We start from the raw sequence: 18671 nt of genomic DNA, 5'->3' as shown, positions 1-18671 counted from the left end.
AATTGATGGTACAAAATTAAATTAGAATAAATATTTCAAAAGATAAGAAGAATAAAGACTCTTGGAACAAGATTAAAGATAAGAAAGGTGTTAATAAGTATAAAAAAAGCTTCACTTTTGCCTTTGTATATATTGTTGTGAGGATAAATTTCTTCTTCAATCTAAATTACAAGATGGCCTCAATTAAGAGTTTCTTATAATTGGTAGTATAAAATAGAAGATGAAATAAATAGGAAAAAAAGAAAAAACAACACAAAATAAGTGAAACAAGTGCAATCAAATAATTGCATATAATAAAAGTAGTCCATAGTTTATTTACTGATTTTTAACCTAATAAAAGTAAAAATAAATATTAAAAAATATATTTTTAGATAGATAATTTTATTATCTTTATAATGACATAAGAAACATAAAAATCTAAATTATTATAAATAAGTTATGAAAGTTTAAAGATAGAAAATGAATAATAAAAAAATTAAGTGAAAATAATTTTCTTTAAGGACAACTTGCTTATAGATCAAAGGTTTGAGCTTCACCAAGACTCACATATAGTATATATGGGTTGTTAAGAGAGGCCACAAGGCCTTAGTCTTATCCTCCTAACTCTACTCAAGGTGCTACAATCCACATGGAACTTGTGCACCTTCTTTTTTATAAGGACTAGATTAATTGTTGGTCCCCCTATTTCTTATTAGTGAAACTCATAATTTTATATTTTTGACTTAATCAAAGTATTTAAAAATATTAAAATAGCCTACAAACTTTGTATGGTCTTCAAATCTTATTCTATTTTTTTATAATGGCTCCTATGATGGTAAAACTCAATTTTACCAAAGTCTTGAAATCTTCTCTGAAAATTCATAAATAATTATAAATAAATTCTAAATAAATCCCAAAAAATCTCGTAATTTTTTAATAATAATAATAATATCCATTAAAATATATATTTTTCTATCTTGATTATTTTTATAATCATAAAATAAATTTAAATCTACTAAAAATTATATTTTTTATATAATTAATTCAAAAGAACTGAAGTTTTTTTTTCATACTTCTTCTAATCATTAACTAATCATTGATAGGAATTTTATAAATAATGTATGTAGATAGGAGGCCAATAAAGATTTAGATTTCAATAACTAATCCTTAATACTTAATAATAAGTAAAAATATTAAATCAACTAAGATAATTACCTTCAAAACTTTTTAAGATTTTTTTTTTATAGCTTTTCTTCTAATAAAGTTTTTATATCTTATAAATAATTTTAAATTTTAATAAATACTTAAATAATCAAAAATATTCTATAATCTTAATATTTGTATAATAAAATAATTTAAAACTATATTTCAAATCAATTCATTAATTATGATGCATTTATGAGACTCATAACTATCTAACAAAAAACTATGTCACAACTTTCTATGAAACCTCCAAAATGCGTCCAACTTATGAGACATGTGTTAAATTTACAAGATAACTTTCTTACATTTACACCATGTGGCCAACTTGAATCATAAGTCACCAACATGTGCTACACATAGCCAACTTGTTGGGTAAGTTTTTAACCTATCAAATACCTATGAACATGTATTAAGTCAAATTTGTATCTATATAGCTTCTAAGAAACTTTTCTATAAGATATTATTAAATCTATTTATTTTTTGTTATTTTATTTAATTCCTTTAATCTAAATAAATGAATATTTTTTTGGTATTATCTCCTTTTCTATAGACAAATTCCACAAGAAGTGATAATTATATATCGAGGAAGTTCAAAATGAAAAAAATTATATTTGCTACATATTTTGATCTTTGTTATCTTTGAAGGTAGTTGATAAGTTTGTTTAACTATTTCAAATGTCCCATACTAGTATAAAAAGACCACTTTATTATTTGATCATTGTTTAAATCTTTGTAACTTTCTTGAAATAAAATGTTTGAATATCATTAGAGATAGTTTCTACCTCTAATATCATCACCAAAGATCTAACATCTCTTTTAAGGTTATTATATCAAACACGTTATGTTTCACCATCTATTTGAAATAAACATATCATTTTTAAGGATCTTTGTTTCTATTATATTATCTTAAAGGTTGTAACAATCTTTAAGATAAAGCATTGAGATTGTTAATATAAAAACCATTAATCTTCTAATAATTCAATAAACCATTAATCTTTTAATAATTCAATAAATTATTGTTTATTGAATTATTAGATATTGAATTATTTTTTATTGAGTTATTATAAAAACCATTAATCTTCATATTACAACAAAGTAATCATATCTGGTTATTAATATAAAATTGAAGTTATTTTTTTGTGATAGTCATTAATATTAAATTTAAGTTGTTCTGATCTTCTATTAATTATACTTATAATATTGTATATAGCTCTAATAAATATTTTTTCAAATGATTTGACATAAGATTATCAATTTTTGAGAAGTCAAAAGTATCCTATTATAAATGATAATTATAATGAGCAAACAAAGGTATTTGTTGAGTAGAAGATTGTATTATATTGATATAAGTAATCTCTACAAATAACAAAAAAATTGTCTAATCATCTTGATGGTAGTTAATAATATATCTTACATATTATTCTAAAATTTAATTAATCTATTTCATTTGTTTATCAATTTGATAATAGATATCTAAAGATAGTTTATATCTACCTTTAATATATTGAAAATATTTTTTAAAAATTATAATACAAACTAAGTCACTCTATCTAATTTAATAATCCTTAATAATTTATAATAAAAATAAATATTATTAAAAAATCTTAGTTATTTTTTTATTCTATGATAGTATTTTTACATGATATAAATTATACTACTTTTGTAAAATAATCTACTACCACATATATAAAATCATAAAAACTTGAAATTCAAAGATCTATGCTAAAATCTATTAAAACATAAGAATATGGTTGTTTAGATATTGATAAGAGTGTATAAAATTGACAATGAAGAGTTTTTAATCTTGAACAAATATCACATGATTGTGCAAGGTCTTTAACATTTGAAGCCATTAAAAATTCTTCAAAATAAATTCTAAGTTTTTGTTTTATCCAAAATATTTTGCAATTAAAAATTTATGTCAAGTTTAAAGAGCTTGTCATTATACTTTGTATATTAAAGCATGTAAATATTGCTTTAAATAAAATAGATTTTTTTATTGAATTTAAAATTAGATATACAATAAAATTCAAAAATATTATTCTTAATATCATAGATAAGAGGTTTTGAGAATATGCTTGATTGAACTTCTTTAAAAAAAAGTTGAATTAACAATCATGATTGATTCCATTAAATTAAGATAAAATTGCTTTAGCTTTAAAAATATTTTATTATTAATCAAAAGTTATATCTTTTTTTTATTGGCCTAAGATAAAAATATCTAGAGAAGGTATCTAATAAACCTTATCACTTTTGTCGCTAATAGGTGATATTGAATACAAATCTTAACAATGACATACTCTAATGGATTTGTCATTGATTCAAAATACTTGTAGATATAAAGTACTTGAAATTCTTATAATTTGTATAAATAGTCATTGGATTATATGTGATTTCTAAATAATGATGCTATTTTTGAAATAAATCCAAGATTATGAGAAGTTCTTTATTATGGATCTTACAATTGATTTTTGCTTTTGAAGGTTTTTTTTTAAAATAAATATTATTAAATATATATATATTTTTATTAAAAACAAAATTTAATCAATGCAAATAAATAAGTGAGATTTCTTTTAAAGAAAAAAAATATGAATATTCAAAAAATATAGAATATCTATTGCAAAAAGATAAAAAAAATTAAATATAATTGAAATTAAATTAGAGGCAAAAAAATATTTGACAAGAATGAAAATGATTTCATTCTTGCTTCTATATATACTATCTTACTAGGAGTTATGTGGTATCGCTGTATAGGACCTTCAACACGTGTTCAACTTGCATGACACATGTCTAATTATAAGAAAAATATCTTATATGTGTGCCATATGATTAACTTGTATAACAAGCTATTAAAAAGTGCAACATGTAGCTAATTTATTGGCCAAGTTTTCAACCTATCAATTACTTATAGACATGTATAAAGGTGAAAGCACATTTACAAAGCTTTAGTAATTTTTTTTTATAAGATATTAATAAATTTATTTATTTATATTTATTTCTATCTATTTATAATATGTAAATAATTATTAAAATAAATATGTATGTTTATAATATTATTTTTTCTTCCATGTATGAATTCCACAAAAAACAATAATTACATGTTGATAAAATCTAAGATGGAAGAAATTATATTCTTTACTATTTGATATTTACTTTCTTTATGGATAGTTAATAGATTCTCTCAACCATTGATATTATCCCATTCTAAGAGAGATAGACTACTTTGATATTTGATTATTATAAAGGCTATTGTAATTTTTTTCAAGCAAAATATTTGTTACACCATCAAGTGTTGTTTCTACTTACAATAAATTCAATAAATATCAAATATAACAAGATATAGATAAGATAATTATATAGATAATTAGAATAATTGAAATTAGATTAGTGAACCAAATAGGATCTATTGTAGAACATTCTAAAAAGGATTTAGGGCGGTTATTTAGATAGGGCCTACCATAAAACCTTCTAAAAGAAAGCTTAGGGTGGTTATCCAGATAGGGCCTATGATAAAACCTTCTAAAAAAGAAATTTAAAGCAATTATTTAGATAAAGTCCACCACCTTGAAATGTTTTAGAAGATCTAGGATAGTAGGATAAGATATAAATAGGACTAATCAAGACCTTTTGGGATATGTGATCAAGTATGGCTTCACACTCTTTCTCTTAGTAAAATTTAGTTCTGTTGTTTTCTGTTCATATTTATTTTTGTTTGCTCAATTTTGTCTTTTATGTCTTATTCTATTTACTTCCATTCAATTTTATTCTAATCTATTTTGTCATATTTTGTGAGGAGGCCTTATGTTATTCTAGATTGGAAGGATCTTAGGTTTTTGAGTTAGTCTAGTTTTGTTTCATTGGTATCATAGCAAGTGTTAAATTATTTACTTTTGGTAGCATGTCAATAGTCAAAATTTAGTCCAAGGTCAGTTGTTGTAGTCACAGTGGATACTGTATTGAAGCTATCACAAGCTACTCTTAAAAAGTCTATCGGGAGGTAAGAAGGCATTACACTAGCAAAGAAATTACAATATGGGAGATATGGCATAGCAATTCGAGGTGGTGGCTCAAATACAAAACCTCTTAAGCCAAATAACTACTTTATAAGGGCAAATAGAAGCCTTAAAGACAAAAGAATCGACATTTTCTAGGTTAAAATGAAATAAGCTTAATACATGCTTAGGAACTTCAAGACAAGAAGATGAATGTCACTGACTATTTAATATGTGATAATACCTCTAATTATCTAGGAAAAATATCACTGAAAGAATTATATATGCAGCCAACTAGATGAAAGATGTGGTAGCCATTTGGTGGCAACATCGAGTTCAAAGTTATGTAATTCGAGGTGGATTTTGTGATTATAGATTGTGGCTTTATAGAAAATTGCATCTCAATTAAAATTGTCAACCGGTTTGGAATTAAAACCAAGGAAATCAAAGGTAGAAGTATTTATGTTGGAGATGATCAAGAGAATGTATTAAGTAAGACATGCAAAGAAGAAACCTTGAGATTGACATACACTTTTGTCTTAAGAGAGATTTTTAAGGTAACAAAGCTAAGGTATGATATTATCCTTGGTATGCCTTGGTTGAAGATGGAAAATAAGTAAGTTGATTAGGTAGTAAGGACAATCTCTTTTAAAGATAGAAGACACAAGGTGACTCTTCGCACCTCCACATCAAGTGAAGAAGAAAGTTAATCTGCAATCAAAGACTTACTTAAAATGACGACCTTTATGAAGAAGCAATTATAGCATGAACAACCAATACACATGGTGGTTCCAAATCTTGCATCAGTGATAGAAAAGATAATCGTAGAGATAGAACGAGCAGAGCAACTCATACAAAAATATCTAGATGTATTCCAATTGGCATATCTAATGGCATACCTTTTGATCAAGGTGTCTTTTTTCAAATAGAATTATTGCCTAGAAGCAAACCAACAAGTCGACTAATTTATCACCTAACATCAAAAGAACTTGAAGAGCTGTGAAAGATATTAAAAAAACTCTTGGAAAAAGACCTTATTCAAGAAATCACATCATTGTGGAGAGCACCTATACTCTTTGTACCTAAAAAAGATGGTGCACTTTGTCTTTGTATTGACTATCAATGTTTCAATAAGCAGACTATTAAAAATACATATCCACTTCCATGCATAGATGATCTTTTTGACCAACTTTGAGGTGCAACCATCTTTAATAAATTGGATCTTTGGAGCGGTTATTAACAAACGCCTATTGCAAGAGAGAATATGGAAAAGACGTCATTTTGTATGCACTATGGACATTTTGAATAGTTAGTTTTATCTTTTGGCCTCACCAATATTCTAGCTCCTATCATAGATCACATGAATAGATTGTTTTGAGACCTTTTGGACAAGTATATAGTCATCTTCATTGATGATATCCTCGTATATAGTAAAATCCATGAGAGCATGAGCAACACCTATGAGAGATATTGTGTTGACTCCTAGATAGTTGTTTTTATTACAAGCAATCAAAATATGAACTTTGGAAGTTAAAAGTCATCTTTTTGAGGCATGTAGTGTCTTCCAAAGGCACACATATAGAGCAAGATAAGGTAAAAGCAGTGGAGGATGGGCCAACTCTCAAGAATGCTTCTAAAATTTGCTCATTTTTAGGCTTTGTTAAATATTATTGCCATTTTGTTTGGTGATTTTTTCACATTTTTGTCTCATTAATAAACCTATTAGAGAAAGATTCCCCATTTGAATAAAAATTGGAGCAACAAAATGCCTTTGATAAGTTGAAGGAGGCACTCTTTACAGCTGTAATATTGCAATTATATGATCCTAATCTCCTTTTTACACTTGATATTGATGCTTCTAACTTTGCTATTGGAATGGTCTTTCAATAAGACTTTGATAGGAACCTTCAACATGTGGCATATGAATCATGCAAGCTCAGAAGGGCATAGCACAATTATCTTGCATGTTATCATATTGCGTGATTTGCTGTCTAAGAATACATTAGATATTTAGCTGTAGAAATTTTAGCTTAAAAATTTATGTGTATCTTGTCTTAGCTTCCAAAACTCCTTTACTTTGCATTAAATTCAAAATATAGCAAAATCCCTTCAAAACATATTTTTCCCAGGAAGGATTTTCTCTTCTCAAATTTTAGAAATTCATAACTCTTTTTCTAATTATTCAATTTTTCTCAAATTTATAGAATAGATAGAATTCACCTTTAATTTTTATTACAAAAAAAACCAATTTCAAATTCACTTCCAATCATTTGATATCTAAGAAACCTTAGTAGATACTCAAAATCCTAATTTATAAGCATCTAAGCACTATTTTCTTAATATCTCAAGAACCTAATATTCAAAGGCTACAAACTTGAGTATAAAGTTTATTAACATAAAAAATACACATTCCTTGAAATTTTGAGCCAAAATCTTGCCTAATTACTCAAGATATAGTTCAAGATACAACCACTAGTAAATCGGATCACTTACTACCCTTAGATTGTATGTGAGGACTTCAAAATCCAATAACTCCTTTATTCCAACTTGAAATCCAGCAAGTAGCATGCAAAAAGTGTAGCCGCAAAAGTGCTTCTTCAGTTGCAATTGCCGATCCTCAATTGCCCTTCGTACGCATGCGTTATGTCAAAATCAGTGATAATAACTCCCAAATCAATACTTTAATTTTGAGCGCCTATATCTACTTCATATAAACTCCAAATCATACAAGTTTTGCACCAAAACCATAGCTAAAAATTTGAGCTCTCTAATCCTAATCTTCAAAGTTTGAATGTCCCAAAAAATTAACCCTAATCTCTAATATGGCCTCAGGCAGCCTCCTTGAAGGCCATTGGTCATGATATTTGACCAATAGGAATGGAGATTTATATCATCCATCTCTATTTATCCATATTGGTGCCCTAATTACTCCCTTTGCTACCAAAATCCTTCTTCAACTCTTTTTCTCATAATATTTATATAATTTATGCTCTAAACACCAAATAAAAGAACCAAAAATAAGTTTTCAAAGGTCACGAATGTCTAACAAAGATGACTCTAAATATTTAGAAGTTACTATCAACCAAAACCAATCTTAAAAGCCATTATAAAAAAAAATTAAAATTATACAAATTCTATAGTAATCTTTTTAAACAACTTCTTTTCAAGGTAATAATCAAATTATATTCTACAATCAACTAAAATCTATTAATATAGCTCTCACCATGTTACTTAGTAAATTATATATAAGTACATAATTACATTATTTTCATGTAGCAGCCAAACCACAACACGACAACATGATCGGGAGCAATTAATGATTGTACATGCTTTAAAGATTTAATGACACTATCTATTGGAGAAGTCAATGGTTGTTTGGACTGACCATCAATCCTTGCTATATGATTTGCATCTAAAAAATACGAAATTATAGCATCATTATTGGGAAGAACAGTTGCAGCTTTTTGATATCCAGCTTGAGTACAAACAAGGCGGCAACATACTATGCTAGATAGTTTATTACTGAGAGCAGACTTGATAGACAAATCAAAAGACAAGATAGAAGTTGCTACCATTGGTAGTATCATTTTAGATCTAATTAAAGAAGTAAAATGGAAGGAAGCTATACAACAAAATGTTTATTTCAAGTTTGTTAGCAATCAATTGAAGGTAGGTAATATACAATATCAAGATTATACTCTTAGTGAAGGCTTGTTCTATTTTAAGAAGTAAATTTATGTACTTGACAATGCTAAATTCTGGACATGTATACTTTAGGAGGGACATGACATCCCAATATCAGGATATCTAAGATGAAAGAAGACCTTAAAATGGATCTCGAGAATATAGTTTTAGACAAATTTAGATCGTGATGTTCGAGCCTTTACACTCTTTTGCAAGTCATATCAACGTAACAAAGCACGCAATGTAGCGTCTCTTGAATTGTTGCAGATAATTATGATATTTATGGCACGTTGAGAGAATCTGACTATAAATCTTATTACATAATTGTTATAAATGCCTCATAATCATACTGCAATTGCCGTCTTTGTGGATTGATTCTTGAAGCAACTTTACTTGGCCATGGTACGCTCGGATATTGGTATTCCAATGCTTATACAAATCTTCTTTGATACCATCTTTTGTCACTATGGATTACTTCATGTCATCATTTTAGATTGAAATCCATGCTTCTCAAGAAATTTATGGCAAGCCTTGTGTAAGCTACTAGGCACATGACTTGTCATGCTTACAACCTTCTATCTTCAAATAGATGTGCAAACAGAGCATGTAAATTGAACCTTGGAGGATATATTGGGGGCATTTGTGGCAGTTCATCATAATGATTAGAATGAATACTTGACACTTATGGAGTTTGCTTATAATAATAGTATTCAAGCAAGTCTCGATCATTCTTTATTTTTTCTTATTATTAATTAGCATTCAATTATGCCAACAATTTTCTATCATCCCATCAATATCAACAACCCGACAATAATGGAATTTATATAAGGACTTACAATAGCCTTACAAGAAGCACAACACCGCTTCTTTACTGTATAGAATCAACAAAAGCAATATAAAAATAACTATCAACAATGCAAGATCTTTTGCAATGATGATCAAGCATTACTCTCCAATGCCAACTTGCCACTTGCTACATCAATCCAAATCTACAATCTACCACCTTAGTGGCTTGGACCTTTATGCATTTCTATAGTAATATTTGGTGTCATATATTACCTCGAGCTTTTGCCACATATTTATATCCATCTAATCTTCCATATTTTGAAACTGAAGGAATTTCATACCAAGCCAAAGTGCTTTTTGGATCGACACCAACCACCACCACCACCACCAGTTGTAGTTGATGACCAACAAGAATTAGAAGTAGATAGCATTTTGGAGCAATGCTACCTTTGTCGTGGCAGTAGATGTTCACAATTTTAGTACAAAGTTATTTGAAAAGGTTATCCTATTCATGATGCAATGTGGGAACATGTAAAAACCTCACCCATTGCTTAGAGACAATTTGGAGATACCATCAAGAGTGAAATGAGGATGTTTTACATTAGTGGAGGGGGATTATTTATAACATGGTATAGATAAGATAATTTTATAGATAATTAAAACCATAGAATTTTCTAGAATTGAGATTATATTAGTAGATCAAGTAAGATCCACTGTAGAATATTTTGAATAGGATATAAGATGATTATTTAGATGGGATCTACTATAAAACCTTCTAGAAGAAAACTTAGTATGATTATTTAGATAAGGCCTATCATAGAACTTTCTAAAAAAGAAGCTCAAGGCAATTATTTAGGTAGGATCTACTATCTAAAAATATTCTAGATAGTCTAGGATTATAAGATAAGATATAAATAGGATTGACTAAGGCCTTTTGACGCATCTACTTAGATATGGCTTTGGATCCTTTTTCTTAGTAAAGTTTGATTCTGCATCTTTTTGTTTAGGTCTGTTCTATGTTATTTCTATTTACTCAATTTTGTCTTTCATATCCTATTGTGTTTAATTCCGTTCAGTTTTGTTTTGATCAATTTCATCCTATTTTGTGAAGATGCCTTATGTTTTTCTGGATTGGAAGGATCTTGAATTTTTGAACTACTCTAGTTATGTTTCATTAAGAGTCTCTTCCAAAGTCGTGATACAAAATCAATTATATCTTACTATCTATTTTAAGAAGAACATGTTATTCTTAAAAAAATTCATTTCTATTACATCAACTTACAAGATTTGATAATTATAATATTTCTTCTAGATTCTTAGTTAACTTCTATGTGCATTCATTAATATCATATTTATTTCAATAGACAAGATATTTCAATTTAAGTTGCAATCGCCTTGAGTCTAAGACTTCTTTTATCTCAAATTCTTGATTATTATCTATTTTTTTAAGATGTGGTGGTATTTGTCTTCTTTTTGAATTTTTTTTGTCTTGTATGGCTCAATTTGAGACATGTAAAATATAAGATAGATCTTGATAAATATTGGTAGATGTAAACAACAAACAATTCAATTGATTTTTTCATATATCAAAAATGATTAAAGTTTATAATAATCCAACTTATCATAAAGACAAATAGTCATGATATTGCAATAAAGTAATCATATCTTGTTGCCAATGTAGAATTATAGTTGTTTCTTTTGATAAGCATTTGTATAGATGTGTTGTTATTCTTGAGCTTCTTTTGGTTGCATTTTTTTTTTTATTATTATTATGTGTGGCTTTGATAAATAATTTATTTAATCTATTGTTATAAGAGTAACAACTTTTGAGAAGTCAAAAGCATTAAGTTGTGGATGATAATCATATTTAGTAAAAAAAAGATATTTATTGAGTAAAAAAAATATTATATTATTATAAGCAAACTCTATCAATATCAAGGATATAAATCTTGAAAAAATAAAATCCTTAATACACTCATGTATCACTAAAACAAACTAAATAGTCATTCAAAGATAATATAATATTGAACTAGAATGGCTATTGCTAAAAATAATAAAACTAGAAAGTCTTAGAATAAGACTAAAGACTAGAAAGGTATTGACAAGAGTGAAAAAAGCTTCACTCTTACCTCTATATATACTCTCTAACTACAAGCTATATGGAAATATTCTATAAGACCTCCAATATGTGTTGACTTTGCTAGCCACATGTCTTAATTTGCAAGGCAAGTTATCTATGTATGTGCCATATAGTTAGCTTGTTTGACATGCTATTACATGGAATTAACTCGTTTCTCAAGTTACCAACATGTGGTTAACTTATTGGCCAAGTTTCTAATCTACAATCATATCTAAAGTCAAAACTACATCTATGAAGCTTCTAAAAAGCTTCTTTAGAAGACTTTATGAAATTAATCTATATTTACTTATTTCTACCTAATCATATAAGTAACTATTGAGATAAATGTATATGTTCATGATATTATTCCTGCTTTTAAGAACAAATTCTACAAGGAGCGATCATCATCTTTCATAGATCTTACAATTCTTTATCTTAGATGTGATGGATGTCCTACATGAAAGGTCTCAACTCTCTTTGATGCATTTGTATGATTCATTGCTAGCTTCTATATGCATTCACTAATATCATATTCATGCCAATGAATAAGATATTTTAATCTATTTCATATTACTACATAGTTCCTAGTTATATAATATATATAGAAGCAATAGTGAAGCCTTCTTCACTCTTGTCAATTCCTTTCTTGCTTTTAGTCTAGATTTAAGAGTCTTTAGTTTCCTTGTCTTTTGGCAATAGCCATTATCATTTTTTTTATTTTTATTTTTTTAATATACATATAATTTTATTATTATTTTGTCACTTTTCCTTTAACATAGATTTTCTAAGTTTATGGATTTTTTTTTTTAATTCATGTCTTTGACAAATTGATAAGAATAATCTTATAATATTAGAACTTTGTCTTCTCTTCATTAAAAGTAGATAATTCTTTTTTCTTGATAAGACATAAGAATATTACAAGTTGTGGATTACTCTCTTCTAAATTAATATTGTTCATAGTATCTTCTTTATTCTCAATTCCCTTCTTTTGCTTGTCTCCAATAATACTAGATATTTCTTTTTGAAGCATTATTATGGCAGAGCTTATTGAAATGAAGATTACAATGGCACAAATGTAAGAGCAATTGAGAGAATTAATGCTTGTAATGCATCAATTCAATTTACCACCACAAGAAATAACAGAGATGGCAGAAAGTGAAGATATAGATATGATTGAAGTTACTTCAACAATTGGAGCTAATTATGTTTCTTCTCCTATAGTAGAACATCCTTTCGATAGTAGAAAACAAAGAGTTACCCTATTTAAGAAGTTTGTTGGCAAAAGATCTAAGTTTCAAGGATTTATTAATCAAGTACAACTTATGATTAAACTTCAATCCCAAAGCTATCTAAGATCATAAGTTAGATTCATTTGTACACTTCTTTTAAGTTCAGCATTATCAGGGTTTTTATCTTTTCTTGAACAACAAGATCCAATATTAGATAATTTGGAGGATTTTTAAGCAGAGTTTTGATCCATGTATAGAGAATATGATGCAACTTGTGTTGCAACCAACAAGATCCATATTTTATGATAAGGCAATTGATCCATAATATTATATGCTTTATAATTGTAACATCTTGCAATTGATATTAAATAGGTTGATGCTACACTTATTAGCCAATTTTTTTATGGATTATAATATAAGATAAAGAAATTGATGCTGATTTATCTGATCTTCAAACGTTGAGTCAAGCAATTGACTTTGTCGTGAAGTCTGATAATCGATTTTTTGAATTTTAATCTAAAAGTTGGACTAGTGAGCCTCAACGTTATTATAATTCAATGGAAATACCAAGGCCTCCTTAATACATGCATTCAATAGTAGAAAAAATATAAATTGATGTAATATGTTTCAAACCTCTTATTTAGCAAAAAAAGATTAGTTGTTGTCAAAAATGATTGTACATATATTATGGAAAACTTGAGCACATTGCTAAACATTGTCCAAAAAAGCAATGCAATTATATAATGAGGAGTTCAAATGTCAAAGAAGATAATATATCAAAAAATAAGTTTGTCCTTTTATAATAGGGACCGTGCGGCTAAAACCTTGTACAAACCTAATGAAGGTCCTATTCTCTTCTTAGAACCTTCTCCTTATTTTACATTAAATATTACTTTAGCACCTATCCATTACAAAGCCTTTGCCTTGTTAGATTTAGGAGTCTCAATGTGTTTCTTAGATGAAGAATTTGCTAAAAGACTTAACCTATTTTTAATAAGAGAAACTAAACCTATTCACGTAAGAATCATAGATAGTTGCCTGTTGTATTTTTAAGATGTTACTCATAAAATCCTTCCTATAGAAATAATAATTAATGGTTATAATAACTTTGTGGTATTTAATATCATTAGATCTTCCTTTAATTCAATCATTTTAGATTTATTGTACTTAAAAAAATATAATCCTTGAATAGATTGAATTTCTTGTAATCTTGACTTTTCTAAAAATATAACTAAGAGTGTAGTTAATCAAGTAGAAAATCACAAGTCTAATACAATTAAACCTATGTTTGTACGTTGTTATGTTGTGGTTCGGCTATTATATGAAAATAATGTAATTATGTACTTAATATATAATTTATTAAGTAACATAGTGAGAGCCATGTTAGTAGATTTTAATTGGTTGTAGAAAATAATTTGATTATTATTTTGAGAAGAGGTTGTTTAAAAAGATTACTATAGAATTTTTATAACTTTAATTTCCTTTTGATAGTGGCTTTTAAGATTGGTTTCGGTTGATAGTAACTTCTAAATATTTAGAGTCACCTTTGTTAGACATTGGTGACATTTGAAAACTTATTTTGGTTCTTTTATTTGGTGTTTAGATCATAAATTATGTAAATCTTGTAAGAAAAAGAGTTGAAGAAGGATTTTGGTAGCAAAGGCAGTAATTAGGACTTCAATATAGATAAATGGAGATGAAAAATAAAAATCTCCATTCCTATTGGTCAAAAATCATGACCAATGGGCTTTGAGGAGGCTGCCCGAGGCCATATTAGGGATTAGGGTAAGTTTTTCGACCCCATTCGAACATTGAAGGCTAGGATCAAAAGGTTTAGGTTTTTCGTTAAGGTTTTGGTGCAAGTTTTGTGTCATTCGGGGTTTTTATGAAGAAGTTATAGGCGCTCAAAGTTAAGATGTTAGTTTTGGACCTACTGTCACTCTTTTGGGCATAACGCACGCGTACAATTGTCAATTGAGGATCGGCAACCGCGACTAGAAAGAGCACTTTTGCGGCTATACTTTTCACATACTGCATACTGGATTCTAAGTTGGGATGAAGGAGTTATTAGATTTTGAAGTCAGTACATGCAATCTAACGGTAGTAAGTAAACCGATTTACTAGTGTTTGTCTCTTGAGCTATTGTCACGGACATACATATAATTACCTATATGAATAGATAAAAGTATGTAAAAGTAGATAAAAGTAGATTAATTGTGTAATATCTTCTAGAGAAGCTTTTTAGAAGCTTCATAGACGCTGCTTTGATTTTATAGGAGTCTATAGTTGACTTTTAGGCTAGAAACTTGGTCAACAAGTTAGCCATGTGCCACACATGTTGGAAGCTTAAAGAACAAGCTAACTACGTGGTCCATCCATAGAAAACTTGCCTTGCAAGCAAAGGCATGTGGCCTAGAAAGTCAACATATATTGGAGGTCTTATAGAACATCGCCATGTGGCTTCTAGTTAGATAGTATATATAGAGGCAAGAGTGAAGCCCTCTTCACTCTTGTCAACTCCTTTCTTGCTTCTAGTCTAGTTTCAAGGGTCTCTAGTTTTCTTGTATTTCGGCAATAGCCATTCCAATTTCTTTCTTAATATACATATTTCTATTTTGTCCTATTTCTTTGAGAAAAGTCTCACTTACTCTTTAGCTTTCATCGAGTTCTTGTCCTTGACAGATTGACAAGAGTACACTTACAATATGAGAGCTTTGTCTTTTCTTGATTAAGAGTGGATTACCCCTTTTTCTTGATAAGACATAAGCGCATTAGAAGTTGCGGATTACCCTCTTTTAAACTGATATTGTTCTTAGTATTTTCTTTGTTATCAATTCCTCTCTTCTATTTGTTTTGAGCGTTATTAGACATCTTCTCTTTTCTAAGTGCTACTATAGCAGAGCTTGTTGAAATGAAGAGTGCAATGGCACAGATGCAAGAACAATTGAGGGAGTTAATGCTTGCGATGCATCAACTCAATTTACCACCACAAGGAGCAACAAGAATGGTAGGAAGTGAAGATATAGAGATGATTGGGGCTGCTTCAACATCTGCACCAAACCATGTCCCTTCTCCCAGAATGGAACACCCTTCGAGTGTTAGAGAACCGAGAGTGGCCTTGCCCGAGAAGTTTGATGGTACCAGATCCAAGTTTCGAGGATTCATCAATCAGGTCCAATTAGTGATTGAACTTCAACCCCAGAGCTATCCAACTCCAGGGTCACAAGTAAGATTCATTGGTACACTTCTTTGAGGTTCAGCATTGTCATGGTTTTCATCTTTTCTTGAACGACGAGATCCAATATTGGATAATCTGGAGGCTTTTTTGGCGGAGTTTCGATCCATGTTTGGAGAACATGATGCAATTCGTGTTGCAACCAACAAGATCCGTATTTTGCGACAAGGCAATCGATCAGTAACATTATATGCTTTGCAATTTCGACAACTTGCAACTGATATCAAGTGGGATGATGCCGCACTTGTGAGTCAATTTCTCTACGGATTACAATATGAGGTAAAGAAATTGATGCTTAATTTACCTGATCCTCAAACATTGAGCCAAGCAATTGACTTTGCTGTGAAGTGCGACAATCGAATTTTTGAATTTCGATCCGAGAGTCGCATAAGTAGGCCTCAACGTTACTACAATTCAATGGCAACACCGACGTCTCCTCAACACATACCTTCAGAAGTAGAGGATATGCAAATTGATGCGGTACGTTTCAAACCTCTTACTGAGCAAGAAAAGTCTTGTCGTCGACAAGAAGGATTGTGCTTATATTGTGGAGAACCTAAGCACACTGCTCAACATTGTCCAAAGAAGCGACGTAACTACAAAATGAGGAGTACGGCTGTCAAAGAAGACAGTATGTTGGAAAACGAGTACGTCCAGCTACAATAGGGACCGTGCGGCTGGAATCTTGTACAACTTCTAATGAAGGTCCTATCCTCTCCTCAGAACCATCTCCTTGTTTTATAATAGATGTGCGTTTAGGACCTAATAATTACAAAGCCTCTGCCTTGATAGATTCAGGAGCCTCAGCTTGTTTTTTAGATGAAGAATTTGCTACATGTCATAGAATATCATTAATACAAAAAACTAAACCTGTACACGTAGAAGTCATAGATGGTCGTCCGTTGTCTTCTGGAGATGTAACTCACGAAACACTTCCTGTAGATGTAGTAATAAATGGTCATAGTAGTTGCGTAATTTTTAATATAATTAGATCTCCCTCTAATCCAGTAATTTTAGGCTTATCATGGTTAGAAAAGTATAATCCTCGAATAGATTGGATTTCTCGTAAACTTGATTTTCCTCAGAGCATTAGTAACAGTTCTATTAATCAAGTAAAAAACCATGAGTCTAGTATAGTAAAACCCGCACTTATAGGTGCAAAAGCATTTATACACGCAGCAAAAGAAGGATCAACTTTTGCTATTTATGCTGCACCTATTTCTGAAAGCGTAAAGACTTCAAGTGGCATTCCAAGTCAATATCAGGATTATCAAGACGTTTTTGAGAAAAAAAATGCAGATATTCTTCCTGAGCATCGCCCATACGATTGTTCAATCGATCTCAAGGAAGGAACTCAGCCACCATTTGGACCAATTTACAGTTTATCGCAAGATGAGTTGGCTGAACTCAAGACATATATTGACGAGAATTTAGCGAAGAATTTCATACTCCATTCAAAATCTCCAGCAGGAGCTCCAATTTTATTCGTAAAGAAAAAAGATGGATCTTTACGAATGTGTGTTGACTATCGAGGACTCAACAAGATCACAATCAAGAACAGGTATCCATTACCTTTGATATCAGGACTCCTTGACCAGTTAAATCAAGCTAAGATCTATACAAAAATAGATCTAAGAGGAGCATATAATCTAGTACGGATCAAAGAAGGAGATGAATGGAAGACTGCGTTTCGAACCAGGTACGGATACTTTGAATACAATGTCATGCCTTTTGGACTCACGAATGCACCAGCTGCTTTTCAACATCTCATGAATGATGTATTTCGTGAATTCTTAGACAATTTTGTCGTCTGCTACCTAGACAATATCCTGATTTATTCTAAGAATGTTGAAGAACATGAAATACATGTTCGTCAAGTATTACAAAAACTTAGAGATGCAGGATTGTACGCCAAGATAGAAAAGTGTGTATTTCACACTACTCAAGTTGACTTTTTAGGATACATCATTTCAAATGATGGTCTTATGATGGATTCTAAGAAAGTCCAAACAATCATGGATTGGAAGATTCCAAAGACTGTAAGAGATGTCCAATGTTTCTTGGGATTTGCCAATTACTATCGGATCTTCATCAAAGACTTCTCACGAGTTGCAGCTCCACTTACACGCTTGACTAGTAAAGATAAATTCCAATGGAATCAAGAAGCGGAAGCAGCATTTGAAGCCTTGAAGACATCGTTTGTCTCTGCACCAGTCTTATATCGTGTTGACTTTTCCAAGGTATTTTTTATGGAAACAGATGCATCGGATTTTACCTTGGGTGCAGTTTTATCACAAATGGGAACAGATGACAAACTTCATCCGATAGCTTTTCATTCAAGAAAATTCTCAGCAGCCGAGATCAATTATGAGATCCACGATAAAGAACTTCTTGCAATCGTGGATTCCTTTCAAGAATGGCGTCATTATCTAGAAGGTGCTTCT

Source organism: Physcomitrium patens, chromosome 25 (assembly GCF_059467195.1).
Source record: "Physcomitrium patens ecotype Gransden chromosome 25, ASM5946719v1, whole genome shotgun sequence".
NCBI lineage: Eukaryota > Viridiplantae > Streptophyta > Bryopsida > Funariales > Funariaceae > Physcomitrium > Physcomitrium patens.
This window is presented reverse-complemented; position numbering follows the sequence as displayed.